At 38.5% G+C, this 18,938-nt stretch overlaps 1 protein-coding gene across 6 annotated transcripts in view; it reads left to right on the top strand.

Annotated features, from left to right (window-relative positions):
* Window positions 1-241: 241 nt before the first annotated feature.
* The window catches only part of LOC149168594 (uncharacterized), a 307,528-nt gene continuing 288,831 nt past the window's right edge, over window positions 242-18,938 (top strand). For 4 of the 6 annotated variants that reach the window (XM_089428326.1, XM_089428329.1, XM_089428327.1 and 1 more), the window contains exon 1: window positions 254-655. The gene's annotated coding sequence lies outside the window, so the exon portion shown is untranslated. Of the gene's footprint in view, window positions 656-18,938 lie in introns of all 6 variants that reach the window. The other 2 variants (XM_089428332.1, XM_089428331.1) reach the window with 2 other exon arrangements.

The following is an 18,938-nucleotide window of genomic DNA, read 5'->3' on the forward strand; positions in this document are numbered from 1 at the left end:
AAACGCATTTTTGGCTACATAAACGGATTCAACATCTTAACAAACTCTTGACGTGAATATATATAAATATTTCAAGTGAAATGTAAAAATAGATATTGTTAATTGGTTTGAAGATGCAATTGTCATTATCAGGGATTTCTTTAAATCTTCTCTGAATTATGATAGGTCTGCCCTCTTACCCATGAGGTGTAGTTGGGTTTCCTATCAAGTCTCAAAATCAAATGTCATGAGAGAAGTGAAATGAGGGTGATTGCATTCCAATGTGCCTAAGTCGTACCAAAAAAAATGATGGGCTGGCCGGCTCCTAAGCTCAGCCCAGAAAAATGGACAAAAAGATACACCTTGTTTTAAGGAAATTAAGGGAAAAATAAAAAACAAGGGAAAAAATAAAAAATAGAAAGAGAGATCATCAGTAAAGCTGTCTGCCCGCCAAATCAAACCAGTCGGTGGCCCTTCCCAGGGACAAGGGAGCAGGAAAAGGCCTTCCAATGCCCATTTGGATGAAAACAGACGGGCAGAGGAAAAGGAGAAACACCACGCTACTGCAACTCTAGGAGGAATAAGGTGGCGTCTCCAAATATCAGAGGGTTCAGGGTCTGCCCCGGAAGAAACTACCGTCTTCGAAGGGCCTGTCCGGGCTTACAGTCGATTCCAGGCATGTCTTGCGATTTTAATTTAATGTTTCGATCTTTCTTTTACATCACATATGTTTCTCTTTTCTATTTTTGGGATGGTTCTAATAACTGGCCCCATTAGGGCACATATTTACAGATATCTTGAACCTCCTCTGTAAATAAATTTAGTCGAAGAAGCTTTCCTTTGCACGTCAAAATCCTGGGCGGCTTGGCTGTCTTAAAAGCGACAAATTTAATATCCCTTTCCAGTGTATATTCCAATTTGAAATCTGGATTGGATCCCGATTCTTCAAGTTCTAGACATTTCTTTTTGGATTTGCAATGTCAGGGGTCTGGCGGTGAATGGTTTTGGCTTTCTTGAACTAGATTCACTTCTTTCAGATCTTTTGCCACAACTTGCGCCTGCGACGCATATCTTATCTGTACTTCTTCCCTCGGCAGAGTCGGTTAGCAGAAGGACTGCGGACGCACCTACAAAGTTATCAGAACCAGAACCAGAACCGGATCCGAATCTAAAATCCCATAATCAAGAATCAGAACCGGAGCAGGAAATCCCAAAATCACAAAGGGGTACTGGAACCGGAATTTCCAAAAACCAGGACCGTATCGTTGAATAAAATATACATTAAGTTCTACAATTTGAAGTAAAAAAATATGTAGTTATGTACATCAATGTAAATGCATATCACTTGACACGAAAGATGCAAAGCCTGCGGATGTATATAACATGTAAGGATGAATGTAACAAATGTCATTGAGACAAATGCTATCGAGAGTAAAATGTCGTGGAGATAAATGCTATCGAGAGTCCAAAAATAATTGTACTACATGCGAGGACAATCATCGCATGATCGATGCCCTCATCGACCCCTCGTGCAAGTACAACACTAGCGTCTGAAACCTTTGGTGTTGAAAGTGTCTTGATGTCCATCCAACGAAAGATATAATCTGGAAACATTGTTGGTCTACTCTGCTGGATCCACAACAAGGAGGGATCAATCTCTCTTAAGACGATGACATCTACATCAGGTGTTTTGTTCCACAATTGGTTGCACCTCGAACGAAGGTTGTATTTCGCAAAGACTAAATCATTCAATCGTATTGATTGAAACAATGTGTCTTCTGTTGGTGGTTGCGCTCAATGACACTCCACGTGTGTTCGCACCTGGAAATGTTACATGTCTTTCTTCAAAGATCTGGATTGCAAACCTTTCCAATCCAGCACATGGGCTGTCAAGCATCTCCACCAATGGGTCGGGATAAGAGTTAAAGACAACGCTAGAAAATTCAAGAAACGAGTGAAACTCTGACTAGAAATTTTCAATGTCTAGAAGAATGAAAATGCAATTAATTTTTTTTGAAATTGCCAGCCTAGTTAATCCTTGCTTTTGCGTTGAATAGCCATGTTTTTGCTAAAGGTACCTTTGCTTTCGTTATAATCTAGGAACTTAGCGTCTTGGTCACTTAGATTAAGGACCATGCGGTCTATGCATTTGTACAATCCATTCTTCACCTCCCCATCTGCTTCAAAGTCTTTTGTATAGCGGTATATTGGGTTAAGTGTATACTCAATTGCGTGCATAAACTAGTGGAGTTGCTTGTTCAACCTCTCATTAATGATCCACCAAATAGGGATATACATTTCTTTTCGTCTTTTTGTGTTGCCTTTATCATCATCTACTATATCCAACAATTTAACTATTAGCTTTGTGATGTGGACAATGTCCTTTGTTGTCCAAAAAGAGGTCTATAAACTTTTCCATAGATGTCTTTCCCATGGAGTAACAGTTGGCTTAAGTTTGAACAAGTCTTCAACCCATTGTGTTGAAGACTCATGTGTGGTTGTGGATGTATTCGTTAATTCTTTTTTCTTTCTCTACAACTCTTTTCACCCAGTTAAGATTGCTTATATTCTCAAGCATGAGGTCTAGGCAGTGTGCAATACATGGGGTTTGGAAAATGGTGTGGCATTTTTCCTCAACAACATATTGACAACACATAGTTTGCGACATTATTAGTGATGTACAGTATTAGCCACTCCCACCTCCAAAGTTACCTCATTCAAGAATTAAAATAATAGTGGTGCACCCTTTACATGCTTGGATGCATTTGTTGATTTAAGAAACAGGTCATAGTGGGCAAGAAATGGGAAAATTAAGTATGGCATAGGATTTTCTATCAATATATCCATTAGATGTTGTGGTATGTCCCTTTTTGGTCTATGAATCTCTAAATTATATCAAGTCACCACTCATGTGTTTGACTTCTTGCAAAAGTTGCTCCTTTAGGCCATGATAATTAGGGCCTTTTAAGCTTGCACCACATGTAGCTATGGCATGTACATAGGTTGATAATAGGGGGAGTGTGCAACATTAAAAGGAAAAATTGCATCATACCACCATCTAGCCATGTATTGGAATGGTACATCTGTGTATTGCATCCTCCATTGGTTATCAATGGTAGGCTGAGAACTAGGGGTCGTGTGGTGTGCAAAAAAGGTGTGAATGGTGTGTCATCAAGAAGATTTGGAGGGATAAATCTAAAGGGATCCCTAAAGGGTAAGTGGAGGAGGCTTCATAACCAATGTTTCAACTTTCACTTTAATGTTTGGGACTTAATCCACCTCTCCCTGTTTCATCTTTCATCCTTTCTTGCCTTGGTTTTATTTGCATGAGCAACTTCAACAACAACTTGAATTTTGGATTTATATCACTTGGGACATTTGTACATGGTTTAACTTGCACTTGTATTGTGTTATGTGGCATTTCATCATGCGTATTTCCCCCTTGATTTCCTTCTTACAATGGTTGCGTACAATTTTCTAATTAACCAATTTATGAAGGTTTCATGTAAGGTCTTAATCTTTCTTGGGAGTCGTGAGAATATCTCTAACAATGAAAATGAATTTGTATATAAAAATCACATTCCTTAATTGCGAAAAAGGAAATAGTATAAACAATGTACTTTGCACGACTTTTTTAAATGACAAAGATGAAGGTTCATGATTCAAAACAATTAATTATACCACAAATAAATGCAAATACAATACAATTTACTAAGATTCCATCCTCTGATTAGTGTTTTATTGCTCATTTTTGTATTATAGCTTGTATTGGTTGAGGGATAACGTAGTTTTAAGACTCGGACTCAAAGTTCAACTCAACCACCTACTCAACTTGGTTTCGACTTGGACTCAGATCTAATGACTCAATTTAGAAAAAAATACATAAAATAATTAAATTTTAATGAAAAAAACCATATTTTTAAGATTCCAAACCATTAAGGTCAAAATATGCAAAGTTTGCTCATTTGTATATATTGTGTAAGGGTGAATATATCAAAATGGTACTAATTGCAATACATATCAATAACAACATACATAATCAATGAGGCTCTAAATGGCCTCTAGAGTCCAAAAACCATGCTACAAACTATTGGCCTACTACAAATCACTGATCGATATGATTACTCATCAAACTCATCACCATTGCTAGAAATGAGATCATCAACAAGAGCCACAAAAACGTCATTTTGCTCAAAGTCTTTAGACTCCTTAGGGACATCTGCAACCTTAGTAGTAGTAGTACCAACAGAAGCATGAGTTGGCCGAGCTACATTACTAGTGCCTGCGTGTGCCATGTTTGGTGCATCGCTTCATCTCCTACTCCGACAACTAGATTTGCATTAGGATCACACCCCCGCACTTCATGGTGTTAATATCAAAATCAACATCAAACTTTGTTGGGTGAGACTCCTTTATTCCATTTTGAGGTTGGATCAATATCATCCATTGCAATGGGATTTGTAGCAGGTCTTTTGTTATTTAATTGGTGGCATCTTAGTTGGAGGTTGTACTGCATGAAGACAAGATTGCTTAACTGTTTTTGTTCCAAAATGGTTTCTCTTATTCGTGTGAATCTGCTAAAAAATAGACCAATTGCAGTCATTACCAATTTGTCTTAGGACTCTAGTTGTAAATTTTCACAATTAAGGACATTGGCTGCCAAATATTCCCACCAACGTGCTACGAAGACAAAGTTAGTTCAAAAAATTAGTTTGTGAATTTGGCTAAAGAATCAAGTATTTACTGTTTAAATTTTGAACAATTGAACTTTAAAAAAACTTTGGAATTGCTTATCTGGTTGGCCGACATCTCTTACAACCTTTGCTAGGTTTTTGCGAAAGGTAACTGTGGCCCTAGTGAAAGCACTGATTTGTTGATGTACTTGCTTGGACTTACCCAAGACCATGTGCTCCAAGTACTTGCACAACCCATCTTTGACCTGCCCATTTTGATCTTCATCAAACCAAGCTTTGTAATGATTCCTTGGGTTCTAGAAATACCCAGCTGCATGTATAGGGCAATGAGTTGATTGTTCCATTTGTTATCAACGATCTCCCAAATAGGCCCATACTTACCTACTCTATTCTTGTAAGTTGCCATTATTTACTCCTTTGTTTGATCTATAGTCTTATAGACATAACCCATGGCCAATTTTTCTCCATCTACCAATTGCAACAACTTAACAAGGGGCTTGACAATTTTCACAATCTCTGTTGTTTTTCTTGGAAAATATTGTCAAAAACTTTATTTTTGGTGTCTTTTCCATCTTGTTTGTGAGCCCATCGAGATACATCCCAATCATCATTGGAAAACATTTTCTTCAAGTTTTGTGCCTGGGAAAGGAGAGATTGCAATGTGAGGAAGAGAGTCGCGAATCTCATGATGACAAGCCTAACAAGCTCCTTGCTCTTGATGTTTTTCCTCATTAGGCACAATACCCATGAGTGGTTGTAGATTTATTCTGTGATACACTTGGCAAACTCTATAGTGTTCTTTATTCAATCCACTTTTCCTATGCCCTTGTTGATATTTGTAGCTTGGGCAGGTACTTCTGGACAAGCCTAAGTGTTTAGGCGTGCAGAAGTTGCCCAAAGTCTCCTTAGACACTTGCTCTAGTGTGATCAAGTTGCATTTGTAACTTGGCTTAAGTCTAACTTAGGAAAATTGCATAATTATTATGTTGGCTTATTGAGCTAAAGAAATACTAGAAAAAGTAAAGTATTTACTTTAGTCATTATGTTTTAATCTCAACCTTTGATTTCAAGCGAGGCGAGATCTAATCTCGACCATCGATCACTTTGGAGATTAGGGTTAGGGATTTAGCTAAGTGTAAAGTCATAAAAGCGAGGCTAAAGAGAGGGAGAAGATACACCACATAGCAACACAAGATTGAGAGAGGCATCTCAATGAGGAGTGTGATACTCTAAGTGTGTTGGGTTCGAGGAAGGGGGCAACAAGGAGATCTATATCAACCATAGAGGGCTTGATCAGTTGGATAAAATTCAGTGTTGTAGATGTATTTCCTCAGTCAGGCCATTATCTCAAGATGGGAGCCCAAGTAGGTTGTGGATCAATTTAATGATGAATTGATTTGATTGGGCAAAATCTATCATGCTATTTATTTTGTGAGGTTGGTTATGTTTTGATTTTGCTAATTAATGTTAGGAACCTAGCTGTGCAATTTATTTAGTAGATCTACAATCTGCTAGGTTAATGAATTGTAGAGTGCTAGGTTCATAAAAAAGCTAATAGTCCTCAAGCACGAGGTCTATGCAATGTGTAGCACATGGGGTCTAAAATGTAAGTTCTCAACTTTTATAGCAAGCAATGTTTACACAATTTTTTTGTAAACAAAAAAGTAAACAATGGAAATCACTGTTAATACTAAGAGATTTAAGCTAGAAACCCTTAACTAGGAAAACCAACAAAACGTTTAACTACACTTCTTATTTTTATTATCAATCAAGTTCATTTTTTTCCAGTGGAAAAATCTGTAACCTTTTATTTAAGAAATGAAAAGTTACAATTGCAGATGCATGATGCATTTCCATAAGCTGCCCAATGGGCTCAAGTGCCATGGCACCCGACGCAACGTTACATGACTAACGTGCAAAAATGATGAGAAAAGAATAGAGAGAGAGAGGGAAAGTAGTGAAGGCAAGAAAAACTGAACTACATATGTGAGTAAGGCTCAAGCTTCAGGTTTTTCTTCCTTTTTTCTTTTCGACCTTGCGCCACTCTCCTTGGGTGGGCTCGATCGAGGCTATGACTAACTGTGTTTCAGCTTTCTGCAAGCCCGATTCCTTATCTGAATCTGATGTGTCTGATTGGTGGTGCTTCTTTATCCCTCCCATGTTCTGGTCATCGTTTATCTTCTCTGCCTGATTTGGGTGAAGCTGTGGAGCCTTGCTGTCTGATGTGGTTTCCTTCTGATTCCCTGTTTCAGCTTCCTCTATGATGGTATCATCCTCTTCAGCTTCTGATTCTTCGTCTTCTGATATCGAAGGGGCTTTCTTTTCAGAATCTCTCTTCTTTACGACATCATCTATATTCTGCCATCCTTTGGGCTTCCTTTGTTGTGGCTTGCTCTTGTTGAGACTTTTACATGCATTGTACAGATGACCTGTTTGTTGACATCCCCTGCATCTGAAAGCTGTATTCTCATAGTCCAAAGATTGTTTCCACTGTGAATTGTTGAAGTTCAGAATTATACTTTCAGGTAATCCTTGGCTAAGATCTACCTCGACACATATTCTAGCAAAGGTAAAGATTCCCTTTATATGTCTTGCTGCATCAATCTTTAACATTTTCCCGAGGGTATTCCCAATAACTGTTAAGGCCTTGGAATGCCAGAAATGTAACGGGAGGTTATGCAGCCTAACCCATACTGGCATCCTTGATACCACCATAGTGTTGGCATCAAACTCCGGGAACCATGGAGTAACAAAAAGTCCAGCACTGCCCCAGAACCATGGCCCTTGATTGAGAATTTTTTCCCTTTCTTCTTCTAAGTGGAAAATTACTATGAAGAAACCCTTAGAGCATAGGTGTATTTGGCAGTTTTTTGTCCAAACCGTGTGGATCCATTGGTATAATGCATCAGTTCTAGGCCAAAAGCCGTTAAATCTACAAATAACAGCATTTTTTTGTAGATCTGAGAATATGTAATTTACCTCTGGTAAGTCCAGGGAGATAGAGGGGCTCTCTGGCGATTGATCCACGATATACTGCCCTAGGGGTTCATTAGCAACTGTAGATTCTTTCCCCTTTAGAGGTTCTTTCCCTTTGGCTGCATCGCGATAGGTACCTGTAGGTTTTGAGGAAGCTCCCTTGGATCCACCTCGCAATCGCAGATTGAGGATGATGGTTGAGTCCTTTGCAACCCTATAGTGCTGGAGTGTGTGTTGATCCTGTAAGCAGAGCCCTGAAAATAATAGATTTTGTAATGCAACTGGAATTCCCAGTTTGTCCTGGATCTCTTTTTTTAACTCCAATACGCTCATCCATTTCCAGATCTGCACACAAACGTGTCTACCTTCTGTTGATCTGATAAAAATTTGCTTCAGATCCGCTGAGTCTACCTTGTCCAAGTCCAGTTTTACGGATTTGATTTCTGGATCTGGCGGATTTCCACTTATCTTCTGCCTGGATCTGGGCAGATCGGATAGATCCACCCCGGATCTGCAATATTTGGCCCGATCTGGTGAGCAGTCTTCCAGATCTGGGCTCCTGTTGGGACGATCTCCCATTTGCACGTCGCGGTCTGCGAACCCTCTGTTGAATCGATGCGAATATCCTCCGATTTGCCGCCTGGGTTCTTGGGAGTCTTTAAACTTGCTCATATCAGATAGATTCGGCCTGGATCTGCAGGGTTGGGGCCATGCATTTGTGTGAAGAGGCAGATCTGCCTCATGCAGTCCCTTGTCTTTGCATGTAGGAAGCGACTGAGGAGGGATACGCCTGACGCTCATCAGACTGGCGGATCCTGTGAAAATCAGGCCAATCTCTAACGATTTTCCGCCCCCGGGTTGGATCATTTGAAACTGGCCCCATCGTATGATAAATCGAACCTTGGACCTCAGGATTATGTTGCAGCAGCGGGTGAGGGGCAAGGGATCAGATCCTTTGCTTGCCGTCAGTGCAGATCTGCTCAATTTTTGTTCAGAGGGATCAGAGACCTTCGTATTGACGGCACGGTCTTCAGCAGAAACGGGGTTTTCTCTCACGAGATCTACGCTCGTGACTTCCAGGGTTTGTTCGCCATCGTATTTCACGATGAACTTAAACTCCACCGAGCGATAATGGCACAGGGCATCACCGCCGCAGGTGTTGCAGTCGCAGGAGAGTCTCATTTCCATGGCCCCTTCCCGCACCAAGTCCTTTCTCAGGATTTTTTCTATCAATCAAGTTCATTATTTACAATACAATATAGGATCCTGTGACATCCAAAACCCCTAATTGATTGACCTAGATTAGATTACAACCTTCATTCTTCAATCGAAATTATAAAACCATGGGTTGAAAAACCATGCCCCACAAAACCACCCAAAGCGAAAATCGCCAATAACTGGATGCATGAAACCACCCAATTTATTGGTTTATTTTTTAAATTTTTTTGGGGGCTACATGCTCAAAATTTTTAGTAAGGGGTGCTATTGGCCCCCTTGCAACCCCTCTGAATAAGGGGATTGCTGCCCCCTTTCGACTCCCCCGCTATGCTCGACCTATACAAATTGCACATGGCACTAATCATATAAAGAATATAACACATACCCAACATTTTCCCCCTTGCTTTTTCTTTGCATACAAGGGGTCACAACTTACAAGATTACATGATCAACAATTTGGGGCAACAATGCCCATGGTTTCTCTATAGTAAGAAACCTTCTCAGTGCTCATAGACTTTGTTAATGAACTTGCAACATTCTTCAAAATGTCCACCTTCACAAGCAACACCTTCCCGTTTTCAACCATGTCTCTCACAAAGTGATACTGAACATTAATATGCTTTGCATTACAATGATAAGTTGGATTCTTTACCTAAAAGATTGCACTCTAACTGTCACAATCTAACCTTACAACTTGATGTACAAACCCAATAGCTGAGCACAATCTTTGTAACTATACAATTTATTAGTTGCATGAGTGGCTATTGTGTATTCAACTTTTGTAGTTGAGAGTGCAACTATAGATTGTCTTTTCTTCATCCAAATGATTCCTCTTCCAAATATGTTAAACACATAGCCACTGTAGATCTTCTACAATTCATATCTCCAACATAGTCTACATCAACAAAACCATGTATGTCAAATACTTTGTATGCTCGTAGTCTTCCTTGGTAGCAAATTCCATAATCTATAGTGCCATGCAAATATCTAAAAATCCTCTTTGTTATTGTTTAATGTTCCTTCCCCAGTTTTGACATATACCTGATCAAAACACCTATTGCACATTGCAATGTTTGGTCTAGTATAGACCATTGCATACATCAAACTACCAACTGATTGGCATAGGGAACTCGAGACATGTATTCTTCATCTTGTTGTGTTTTGGGACACTTATTTGTAGTTAACCTTACACCTATAGGAATGGGGACCTTGACCGATTTACATTCTTGGATATTAAACCTTCACAATATTGTCTTAACATATTTCCAATAGTTCAACTTAAGTTTCTTGTTTGCAAGATCTCTTTTAATTTCCACGTTCAATAAAATTTGTAGCGCCAGCATCTTTCATGTCAAATTTAGAGGTTAATTTTGTTTTCATGTCCTTGATGATTTCCTTGTTGTTTCCAATCAACAACATATCATTCACATACAAGATCACATTGCATTTAAAAATCAACATGGTATTAGAGCTTTGGTAAATGAAAGGGCATTGAGATCACCCTTGAAGATGCCTACTTCTGCAATTTGATTGGTGCACCAGATCCTTGATCAATGGGCTCCTCTATCAAACCCGAACATGAGCTGGAAGGGGCATCAAACTTCAAGGCTTGGAAGACTAGAATAGATCTCATTCTCGAAGAAAATGATGTCTAGAAATATGTGAAAGGTAGGGTCTCTGAGCCTCAGAATAATGAGGAAAAGATTCAACACAAGAAAATGGAAATCAAGGCCAAAAGGATTCTTGTTGAATCCATCAAAGATCACTTGATTCCTTTGGTTTCAGAAATGAAGACCTCAAAGCAAGTTTATGATACCCTAGTAGGGTTGTATACAATCAACAATGTTGAGCAGAAAATAACCTTAAGAAACTATCTACAGGATATTCGAATGCATAGATCGGACTCTATGACCTACTTCATGAAGATCTCCTAATTAAGAGACCAACTCAAGGCCATTGGAGAAGTTATTGGTGATTTAGAACTTGTGACTATAACTCTAAATAGTTTACCAAAGTCATGGGATTCTTTTACTTCTAGTATTCTTACAACAACATTTGATCAAATTGTGGGTCTCCTGTATTCAAGAGGAGTCTAGGCTGTTGTCAAAAAGAAGAATTAAAAGACCTCAGAATGATGAGTTCGAAAGAAAGTTTAGTAAATTCCAAAAGAAAAATTCAAACAGTCTTGCTCCCATTCAGAATCAAAAGAAGAAGAATATTCAGTGTTACCATTGTCAAAAGTTTGGCCACTATCAAGACAAGTGTCCTAAAAGGAAGAATGATAAAAAGAGGAAACACAAGCAGGTTACTTCAACAACAGATATTAATGATGAATATCCACAACAGAAGAAATCAAGATATGACAGAACATATAATTATGAGGATGGTGATATGCTTGAATAGGCCAACAAGTAACAGGTCCAGACATCTCAGATCATTAAAAGAGCCAACAGGTTGTCTTCTGTAGTCTTTCTACAATGGAGGTTTTAATATACATAACTTGCAAGGTATGTACCATTGTTTGACTCTCTTAATGTGATTTCATTTCATCTAGCTTGATTCAAGGAAAAAGAATATACTGATGCTCCCTTTCCAACATTCATTAGCATTGTCCACATTAAAATATTGTCAATAAGGGGATAAAATTACATAGGATTGTGAGCCGAGTTGCAGGACCAAGTATAGGCTTGGTTGAGAGGTAGATGGGTACCTCAATCTATACCTCTTAAGTATAAGCAAGTTTGAAAATGCAGGCTCAAATTCAGATTGTGCCATCTATCATCAAGGTGGTGGTTTCTACCTGTAATAAAACTAGTTAGGGCAGACTTAAGGCCTTTTTCGAAGGTCCTCTCGAGTTATTTCGAGTTTATATGTCTAAAAGAAAATTTGAAGAGACCCTAAATTTGTTTCTTGTAAACCTGGACTGATTTTTTTTTAGATTCTCTAGTTTTAAAAACTGTCTATAATATCAGTCCTATAGCAGACTCTAAAGCTGGTCTTTAAGGAACTGAGTTCAGCCTTGATGATAATTGAAAGGGCCTTCATATGCTAACAGAAAAGAAGAGGCTAAGCTCCTCATCAGATATCTTGTGATGACAAAGTCACTTTCACAAGTGCAGTTGTTCTTGTAAAGGACAAATTATTGCTAGTATTACAATGTTCTGAGGAGGTCGAATTACTTTATTTGAAAAGGCCAAAAAACATCCATCTAATCTCTACCAATCATTTTGTGTTACTCTGCGATCAGAAGTTGCTAATGATTCTTTTCTAAAGGAAGATCGTGGAAATGAGTGTTCATGATTATGGCAGCTGTACAGGACATGAATTTTTATCTTGCAAAGTGACATTAACATTTCACGGCTGCTTTTCGAAAACATCACATACTTATACTAATTAAAGATTGCTTGTTTACCTCGGTTGATGAAAGGAATTCGTGGAAGACTTGGCACATTCTTGTCTTCCCGTGATTTGGATGAACTATCCCATCTATATCTACTTCAGCAAGAAAAGTTGCATATGATAGATTTGATGATCTCTCTTGTTTGAGGGTGAAGTCCTGAAAGTTTTGAATTTTGCTTATGGTTCAAAAAATATGATGTGTTGAAATGAAGTGTAGGGACATCCCCTTCGGTCGCATCACACTGCAAAATATGTGCTTAAAATCAGAGTTTGAAGCTACAAGATTTGAGCCTCTAATGCCTTACACCTTGTGCTAACATAGAAATATCTTATATGACTGAGTAAGGTTTCTTGTCAAAATTGCAAGAGATGCCTTGCATTGTACTGTTATGATTAAAATTGTATTGGATGAAGATATGTTGCTGATAACTGTTACTAGAACAGATTAGTTTTTCCTTCAAAGTATATGAGATATGATAAAGTAAGATACTCCAAAGAAGAAAGGTTTCTTCACCTATATTGCTATGAGATTCACAGCAGGATATTGGACTTACAAAAGGTATCAATAAGATTTTGGAAGTCTTAGGGTTTGGAAAGAAGTTTTGAAAGATCCTAGGGTTTGGGGATAAAATACTAGAACTTGACCTAGATCAATGGTTCCGCTAAAAAAAACCTTAGCTGATGCAAGGAAAGGAAGCAAAGAAGCATGATGATGAGCATGATGAGTTTGCAAATGGATTTCATTTCTGCAAAAAGGCAAAGATCAAGAGGGAGCTGACATATCCCTATAATCCTGAAAAGATGAGTACTTTATATATCTCTCTTCATTGATTATTATTGTTTTCTATTAGCCTCTTGTCTTTGTTTCTTTTTGTTAGTTTATGATTGATTGTTCTTGCATGGCCTCTTGGTGAGGATTTCAGGTACATTGTGAAGATTGCCATGGCTTTGGCAACAGTTGGAAGCATTGGAAGAACGAAGGAAAGCTTGTGGCAAGAGGATTCTCCCAAGATCACTGATCTTTTGTTTTAGAGGGAGAAATTGTACTGACATCGTGCTTGATGATCGAAAGAGCTTCTATTTCAGAGGGAGCAATCAATACAGAGAGAGTTATCTTGGTTAGATACATTACTTATTGGGGCTAGAAGTGTGGTAGAAGTTGGATGAGATCTTCCTTGGTCAAAAGGATGGTATATTGTTACCACCCTTCAAAGATTAGGGATGATAGACAACAAGTTCATGACCATTCCCATGGTACCCAATATGATGAAGTTGAGTAGTAGAAGGAGCATCCTAGATAGTCTCATCAGGATTTGTTTCAACGACTGGAAAGCAACTATGGTGATAAATTCAAGTGGTCGGTTTATGGTTTAGACAAGGCATGTGACACAATTTGTGTGGAGGTACCAAAATGGTACCATTGATCGAGATATGTATCATATGATAAAGTACAGTTGTTGGGATATACAAATTCAGATTGGTTAACATATATTATAGTTTGTTTGGCAAGTTGTGAAACAAGGTAGCTTTAGGATTATTTGATCAAGTGCGGCAGACGACCGTGATGATAGGTCATAACACATGGTACAAAAGGAGCAATGAGGCTCCTATGTATTTCTATGATTGGGTTGTTTGATAACATTCTTATTGTCCTTGGATGACGTTGGATAAGCTTGGAGTAACTGAAAATGTCTCCCCTAATTGAAGGGAGTGTTAATGTGGTAGCATAAATGGGTCTGGATTGCTCCTTTAGGTCATGGGGTTTGACCGGGAAACCATGGTTTATGGTTGGGGAGATTGGCCCTATATGCATCAAAGCTTGGATTGCTCCCTTGGTCATGGGGTTCGACTTAGAATTGACTCAGTAATCATCAAAGCCTGGAATGCTCCCTTGGTCATTGTTTGGCTGGGGAGATTGGCTTAGTTAGCATCAAGGTCTGGATTGCTCCCCCAGTCAGTGGGGTTCTAACCATATTGCCATGGGGTCTGGCTAGTGGGTTGATATTTACCATTCATGATATGTGACAACATGTGGGAATGGTAAATGTTCCTCAGTTCACCTTGGGTCAGGTGGGGTTCCTTACATGTCTCCAAGTGACGACTTGTTGAGCTGGTGACCTAGGACTAGTGGGTGACTAGTTTCTCCTTAGATGCTGATGCAGGGATGCTTTCCTCATGGTTTTGGTATTGAACATGAGGTGGATGGATTCATGAATATAATTGAACTCATTCAACCTTTTCTTGGGATGGAGAATTTTTTTCATCATATGTACATCTATGGAAGTCAGGGAGAAATACCTCCTTGGCTAAGAGGGAGTGTTGAAAATGTGTAGCTGCGATTGATATTTAAGTCAACAAAGTCAAAGTGAAACAAAATTATATTTTATTGTTTATGTAAGCTCCAAAACTGGCTAGCTGTCTGTGCCTCTATTGGATCTACATCATATATAACTGTCTATCCAATGAAGGGATATAGACCTTAAAGGGGCGCTTGCTCAATTGTATCTGTTCACTTTGTTACTGGGTCAACTGCTTATGCCCTTGCCTTTAGAAGGGTAAGGCAAGAAAGAAAATATCACACTGCGTCTGTAAATGGCACTAGCACGATTTAGGACTAATAAGTTGTTGAATAGTGGGCATTCTAGCTGTATTGTACATGGAATCAACTGGTTTGGATTGATCCTAACCATACCATATCAGGTAAGTCAGCCCCACCACTTGTCAAAACCCACATGATTGGACATGTATAGATTGACATTTGACCCTCTTCATTTGGACGTCATCTCAACAACTCAGATCATAAAGAAGACTTCTGTTCATATGTGCGAAGAAGGAAGAAAACTAAAGCTGACCACCGAAATTTTTGGGTTGAAGTCTGACTCATTGACCAACGTTGACTTGGCATTTTTCTAGGTTGCTTTGACCGAATCTTTGATTGGCTATTGGACCAAACCTCTTAGGATCTTTGACTGGATGATGAATTTTTGGGCAAAGAATTGAGCGTTGATTGAATTGTTTGACCAATTTTTTCAAAGGATTTGTAAGGCTGAAATTTGACCTCCTTGACCGCAGTGGACTAGGAGCAGTAGAGGCCTAAATTTGGCATGTTGATCGAGTTTAACTTGCTGAATAGAAGTTTGAGTTTCTCTGACTAGATTTGACTTGGAAAGTGGTATGGTTAATTTGACTATATTTGATTGGAAATTTAGATGTACAAATTGATTGAATTGGATAATTTCTCCTAAGAAAAGGTTGTTGGGTTTTTCCCTTGGTTTGGGGTTTTCCTAGGGTAAATTTTTGTGTCTCTTGTGCATCTTTATTTTACTATGATCTCTACTGCCCTACTATATTTATGGTTCAAATTTTCCGAAGTGTAATTGCTTAATGATTAGAAATGTGCTAAGAAGATAAATTGTATCATTGGAAGTTATTATGTGGCAGAAAATTGCGCTTGTCTTAATTGCACTTAAAAATCAGTAGTTTTTGGGGGCAATTTTTTGCAAACCATGGGTGAGTTTCCTTCTAAATTTGCCCCCCTAAGCTTATAAAAGGATGCCTAAGTTCCTATTTGCCTCACATATTTGATTTCTAGTGTTTGTGAGCATATGAGAGCTTGGGCAATTCTGCAACAACATTGAGTTTTGTAGCAATAACAACAAGTTTGGAAGTTCATTGTCATCTTGGAGTTGGCATCTTTGGGAATAGGCTTTATCAACCGGTATTCATTCCCAGATATGATTTTTCTCTTAAAAAATTCCATATTTTGTTGTTGTCCTTGTTTATTTATTTTATTTATTTATTTTTCTACTATTTCAACTTTCATGCAAACAAACAACCCATGTAGTAAACTAGTAGTTGATCATAGGTTTTGCATTTTTCTTTTTTATTTGCAGTTCTCTTTCCTTTCAAAAATGAAATTTCATCATTCACCATGGTCCCAAAAGTCAAAGATGTTGCATTGGTTCACTGTGATGTTGTTGATGGTAAAATGTTGTGCAAATATTGCAAGCACCCAATGGGAGGATGGGATATTTTTAGGTTGAAACAACACTTGGCTAGTATAAGAGGCCAAGTAACCCCCTGTGATGTATTAGAAAAAGTGATAGGGCTTGTTAGGGCAGAATACCTTGAAAAGTTTGAGAAGTTTAAGGAGGCAAAGGCTATACAAGAAGAAATTGCAAGCAAGAAGGAAATCGTAGAAGCAATGTCTAGGAGAGAAGCAAAGGGGTTTGGTGATTTTGACCTTGAAGACTCTTCTATCCCTTCAACCAATCTCCATGACCCCTTCTGTTATGTTCCTCCCCATCTTGGGTCTCACTCTCTAGCCAAAAGTAAAATGAGATGAACATTAAGAACTATTTCACACCTTCCTCCACCTCTGCCTCTGTTGGTGCCACTGCCTCCCAACCAAGTCTAAATCAACCCACTTTGTATGGTCATTGGAAAAAGCAATGCAAAGATGTTGCTTTTGAATACATTGCCATATGGTGGTATGATGTAGATATCCCCTTTAATATTGCCTACTCACCTTATTACTAGGCTATGTGGGATGATACTTTTGCTGCAAGAAAGGGCTTCAGAGGCCCTACTATGTATGACTTGAGGGGAGCTCTTTTGCAAAGAGAGGTTTCGACCAATGGAGAATATTTGTTTGAGTTTAAAGAGTCATGGACCAAAAGCGGTTGTTCCATCATGCCAGATGGATAGATAGATGGAAAAACCGCACTATCATAATTTTCCTTGTCGCTTGCCCTCAAGGAACCATGTTTTTGAGATCGGTTGATGCATATGATAGGGTGAAAGATGCCAACCTATTATTTGAGCTTTTGGATGACATGGTTACAATAGTGGGGGAGTAGAATGTTGTGCAGGTCATCACAAATAATGTCTCAAACTACATTCTTGCTAGAATTATGGTAGAGTCCAAATATAGGACCATATATTGGATCCCATGTGTTTGACCCTGATTTTGATATTGATGCCATGGAGTTGGGGGGTGTTGATCGAGTTGTTGAACCAGGAGCTGAAGGAAGTGAACCACCAAGACCAAGGATGGCACATGGTGAGGGAAGCAGTAGTTGTGCAGCTCGACGGACTCTTGCTTCTAGTTCTGTTAGGCCTAGTGTTGTTGCTCATGCTACTGCTAGTACTGCTACTGAGGCTGGAGAGGAGTTTGAGGAGTTCTCAGACTCTGAGCCAAATGATGTTTATGTAGCTCTGGGCGATGATCCCATGTGTAGTAGTGGTGAAGAGTTTGATGAGTGATCATGTTGATCAATGATTTGTAGTAGTCTAGTGGCATGGTAGCTCAAGTTTTAGCATTGTTTTTGGACTCTATAGGCCATTTAGAGCCTCATTGGTTATGTATTTTGTTGATGATATCATTGATATGTATTGCACTTGGTGCCATTTTGATACATGCACCCTTACATGGTAGATAGATGAGAAGACTTCCCATATTTTGTTTCTAATGGTTTGGAATCATGGCTTGTAATCTTTAAAATAAGTTTTTTGCATTAAAAAATAGTTTTTGTGCATTTTTTTCAATCCGGTTTATTGAATCCGGTTCGATCTGGTTTTGATTTGAATCACGGTTAGATAGGTGGTTGGTTCGAATTCCTATTATGGTTTTTTAAAACTATGGATAGAACATATAATCAGAGTTACATCAAACTCAACACTAGTGAATATCAAACCATATCGATATCCTCACCACCATAAAACATAAATAGAAAGATTAATTCAAGGCTTATTACGATGTGGAGTTATTACAATGAGTAGGAGCCATTTGCCACCCTAGTAGTGTTGGTTCGGAAAAAAGATGGATCCTTTAGACTGTGCGTAGATTATTATTGTCTAAACAAGATAGTTATAAAAAACAAGTTTCCTATCCCAGTTATAGATGAAATGTTGGATGAGCTCCATTTAGCAAAATATTTCTCAAAATTAGATCTAAGGTCCGGGCATTATCAAATGCGAGTAAGGTTAGAAGATGTAGCAAATATTGCTTTTAGAAATCATGAAGGTCACTACAAATTTAAGGTGATGCTGTTTGGGTTAATCAATGTTCCTGCCACCTTCCAGGAAACCATGAATGAACTCTTTAACCCATACTTAAGAAAGTTTGTACTAGTCCTTTTATTGACATTCTTATCTACAATAAGTCATGGAAAGAACATCTTAAGCATTTGGAGCAAGTATTGTCTCTCTGAGAAGAAATTCAATTCTATGCAACCATATCAAAATGTACTTTTTGTAAGGAAGAAGTCGAATACGTTAAAGGATCTTAACTAGAGTGGTTTGGTGAAAAATTCATTTCCCTAGCTACGTGGGTTCAACCCTCTGGAGACATGCTGTAATTGACCCATTTGTGGCATTTACAAAATAGTTGGATTTGGTGTAATAGTGGCGATTGATCTTTCGAAGTTACTGATTCTCCATAAATTTTCTTTTTGGTTAAAAAAGGGAAGAAGTTGAATACTTCGGCCATGTCATATACAAGGAAGGGGTTAAGGTAGATTCTATTAAAATAAAAGCAATCATGGAATGGTAAAGGCCAAATAATGTATCAAAATTAAGAGGAGGCTTAGGATTAACATGTTACTACAGAAGGTTCATCAAGAACTATGCTTATTTAACAACACCACTTTCTAACATGTTGAAGAAAAAATC

The sequence above is a fragment of the Pinus tabuliformis genome, chromosome 4_2, assembly GCF_031772625.1.
Source record: "Pinus tabuliformis cultivar Carrire ecotype Pingquan chromosome 4_2, CPIR1, whole genome shotgun sequence".
In the NCBI taxonomy this organism is placed as follows: Eukaryota; Viridiplantae; Streptophyta; class Pinopsida; order Pinales; family Pinaceae; genus Pinus; species Pinus tabuliformis.